This window comes from Silene latifolia, chromosome 4, assembly GCF_048544455.1.
Source record: "Silene latifolia isolate original U9 population chromosome 4, ASM4854445v1, whole genome shotgun sequence".
Classification (NCBI taxonomy): Eukaryota; Viridiplantae; Streptophyta; class Magnoliopsida; order Caryophyllales; family Caryophyllaceae; genus Silene; species Silene latifolia.
Window position 1 is genome coordinate 63209879 of NC_133529.1, and position 4427 is coordinate 63214305.

At 33.1% G+C, this 4427-nt stretch overlaps 1 long non-coding RNA gene across 2 annotated transcripts; it reads left to right on the plus strand.

Annotated features, from left to right (window-relative positions):
* The first annotated feature begins 1494 nt into the window (after positions 1 to 1494).
* On the plus strand, positions 1495 to 3867 carry LOC141653537 (uncharacterized). 2 transcript variants are annotated; one of them, XR_012547453.1, is made up of 3 exons: positions 1495 to 1757; positions 1958 to 2902; positions 3393 to 3867. It is a non-coding gene; the product is annotated as an uncharacterized LOC141653537 (long non-coding RNA). The 2 variants fall into 2 exon arrangements; XR_012547452.1 differs by having other exon boundaries at positions 2540 to 2902; positions 3393 to 3859.
* Positions 3868 to 4427: the final 560 nt, after the last annotated feature.

A 4427-nucleotide genomic window follows, 5' to 3' on the forward strand; every position in this document is an offset into this window, starting at 1 on the left:
GGAATGCTAGAATAGGAGCTGCAAATTTATTTCTGTCTCAGATTCTGCCTCTTAATTGTGTTGCCTGCCATCTCGTACCTGATTAAGATATGTGTATGAAATCTTTTATACGTGATAGCCCTGTGAGTTAGCTTGGATTTGCCATTGGTTTCAAGCTAATACGAATTACGGTTTAAGAGAAACAAATATTTTAGTGAACAATGGTCAGAATGTTGCTGCACAGTGTTAATTTCGACCCACAATTTTGTAAAAATAAATTTTCATTTGAAATGTGTGCAAGCTTTCTGGGTAATTCCAACTCTCTTGTTTAATAGACTCGTAGATGTTTCCGAATTTGTAAACCACATTTGATATTGTTGTATCATTGTTTGATTATGATTTTTGCAAGTTGACCTTGGATTGCGACAAAATGCTAATAAAATTCTGGTAGGACCCATTAGTTTGCGAAAATCCTTGTAGATTGATTATTTACATTTGGACTTAATTCCAACTCTTCCTTTTCAATGACTCTCTGTATCCTCTAAAAGGTATAACAGCTCATAATGTGGTTGAATGGCTATTTATTCGTGATTTTTCGAAGTGGCCGCATGTTTTGTAGTATTTGCGAATGTGTGTTTTGATTAATTAGACAGTGATTTGTTAATGCAAGAATTAGCTAGTTAACATGGCGATGCGGATGAATCTGATTTGAAAATGTATATAATGGATATGAGACTATAAATGACTTGACCATTGCATGAATTAGAATTTGCATGATAAAGAATATGTAACGGTTAATGAGGAAGACAAAAACATGGATGATAATTGAATGATTTGTACAGGTTGAATTGTCGAGCATGTTGTTAACTATGACAAAAATAATAATAATTATGCTAGAATGGAATGTAGTATTGTTTGATAATATGTATGCTTGTTTCAAGTACATTTTGTGATGCACTAATAATGTAATCGCCATGATAATGGAAGAACTGAATGAGTATGACGTGGAGTATATATATATATATATATATATATATATATATATATATATATATATATATATATATATATATATATATATATATATATATATATATATAGAGATAGAGAGAGAGAGAGAGAGAGAGAGAGAGAGAGAGAGAGAGAGAGAGAGAGAGAGAGAGAGAGAGTTTTGGGATCTGGTGAGAACTCCTAAATATTTGCGGATTGCGGAATCAATACAATATCACGCTTTATTCAATACAATATCAGAGGTTCTTCAATAAAATGTCACAAAAATAGCCAAAAAACACAAAAGAAATCCGCGCGGGTCGCGGGAAATCTTCGCGGGTCGCCCGTGTTTTTTTTCCCACCCTTCCCCTTTCTTGGCTACGTGGCGTGATCTAGGCCCTCCATTTTTGGATCCAAAATTGAGATTGATCCGCAATCCTCAAATATATGAGGTATTATATATATATATATATATATATATATATATATATATATATATATATATATATATATATATAGCAGGTACGAACTAAAGTTCCGTATGAACTTACGAACTAAGCAATTAAACTAATTATCAAGCGTGCTTTCTTATTTCTCTACCCTGCTGAAACCCTCCCACCACAAACACTGAACTTAAATCGCCTCCCACCACCTCCACCGCTAGCCGTCACTACCACCGTTGGCCATCACCTCTACTGTCGGTCGCCACACCCACCGCCGCTTCTACCACCTATATTTTCATCAACGACCCTTCCCACGAACGGAGTTCAGTGTATTGTAGCAAGAAGGTTAGATTCAATTCTTAATTAATCTTTGAAGATTTGTTTAGTATTTTGAATCTATTCAATTGTGAAGATTTAAGAAGTAATTTAATGCAAAAACATAAGATTATAATAAAAAAAATTGATCTTTAGGGGTGAATTTAAATTAAAAATTAGAGTTTATAAAAAATTGGTCATTACAAATTTCGTTTTTTCAATTGTTTTAGGGTTATAATGTGGTGTAGTTCTTCAAAGATGGTAACGCATTCTTAATCTTTGGGCATGAATCCTTCCTTTAGTTTTACAAGATTCATAGAATGAATATGTTGATTGCTGTAAGTTCATAAGTTTGAAGTTTATCGGCACCGAATATTTTGTAAATCGTGTTTTTGATTACGGAAATCGAGGTTGTATGTGATTTAAATTTAGATTACAGGATTATGTATGCTTTAGCTTATTTGATTAAGGTCAATTGGTTAATTAGAAACATTCAATTCAATATTTTAGTGTAATTGAATTGATATTTGGACTGTATGATGGTAGGTACGGAGTACTGATATGAATAATATCGAACTTATGTGTTGAAATTGATCTACAGGGGGAAATTTATCAACTTTTGATCAATATATCTGAGAAATTATGCCAATTCTTTTTCAGCTGATCACCCTTCTTGATTGATTTGTACTGGAATTTTTGTTGTATAATGTTGGTTGATATTTTGAATTTCGTCAGTCTGGATCGTCATTGAAAAAACTTACTCCCTTTGTCCAATTATTTGTTTACCTTTGATTAAAATGTCCTTCACAAAGAACAAAAAAGGTAAATAAAGGATCTGCAAGGAAGGGATATGATGCTTGTATCGAAGCTCAGCTGCTTGGTTATTGGGAAGATTGTTCAACTTGAGTGAGGCAAAAACTTTATTAGGGAGAAAAAGGAAAGCTTAAAGAGCTAATAGTTTTGAAATTACGTGCCTTATGTTCAATTTGGGTAGCAGTATTGAATTTTATAGGTGTAGTGTAGTTTTTTTCAAACTGGCGAAGTCCCATGGTTTAGTGCTTCAGAATTACAGTCTGGCATACATGAGTTATGTTACTACCTTTCTTGCTGTTGTCACTCCGGCAGGTCACCACCTCCGTCGTCGTTCACCACCCCTCAAAGTAATACTTTCATAGGTAATTCTCTTATTATTCATCAATCATCATCTTCCTCTTGAAATTAGTAAACTATTAATGTTAATTATGCTATTAGGACTCTCTTGAATGTCTAGTTCTGGATAAATCTTTTGGTTTTGATGATTTTAAGAAATGCTAAGTTAAGTCTTTCTCTCTTAATTTCTTGTATCGAATATCATAATTATTGATTAAGTTATTAGGGCACTTCTATAATATTGAAAATATGAATGATTAAACCATTAAAGTAAGGGGAAGAGAGTGTAGACGGTCCAAATTAAGTACGAGAATGCAGTTGATAAGTGAATTGTTTTTCACGAACGTGGATAAAGTGATGATAAAGGTTCTTAATTTCCGTTCTACTGGAGAGTTCTTGTGCTGAAGAAAGCCATATATTTCATGATCCAGTTCAACTTAAATATGTTGACATCGCTGATATATCATGTTCTTTTAATGACGAGTACAAAATTCTTGTGCTGATTTGTACTTGCAGTTACAATTTCCAGCTGCGTATAGAGGACATCGCGAAACCGCTGTTAGAATATCGGAAGAAGCTTCTTGGTGATTGATGCTACTCTAATGCGACTATGTACATTTATGTTGTAGTATTGACTAATAACCTTTGAACTTGAAAGTTGTTGTCTTTTTGACCCGACACACAAGTCTTTACATATGTTGCCATTTACTATTGTCACATACACTCCTTTCCCTAGCTAGATACGATTCTTTAAGTTGGTAGATAATTTAAAGGAGTGTATCTATCTTACCAAAGATGTGTATCTAATAAGGTAAAGAAGTGTATTTTGCTAGCAAGTTAAATGAATGTATCTAGCTTGCAAAAGATGTGTATCTGGTAAGATAATTGAGTGTATCTAGCAATTTAAATGAGTGTATTTAGCATTCAAGAGATGTGTATCCAGCAAGGTAAAGTAATGTATCTAGATTACCACATATGTGTATCTAGCAATCTAAACGATTCTAGCAAAGTCAATTCAAGTACGTCACCACGAACTGTTTTGATTAAATGATTCAGTAACTAATCATAATGTATATAAAACCACTAACATATAGTCCAAATTCAGTTTTTTTTTTATTTTAGATATACCTTTTCATTGAATTTTAGATACACATTTTAATCTACTCCGTACATGATACATCTTGTTGTCATTGTAGATACACTAATTTACATATTTAATAAATCAAAATTTATACTCTGTACACAGTAATACTACTTACAAAATACACATGGTAATACTACTACATACACACGGTCTTGCTACCGGATACACCAATCGATTTGTGTATCCGTCAATAATACTGTGTGTATCCAGGCTGATATTTTGTGTATCCAATACTCCACCATGATCCACCAAGCCCATCTATGATACATAGTCCAAAAGGTGCGGTGGTTTGACTTATTAGCCTTATTAGTCATACCAGAAGTTGAAGACCCATTTGTCTGAGGAACATTCTTATTTAATTTGGAATTAGATGCAGTTTTCGCAAAGTTGTATAGACCATTAGGTAC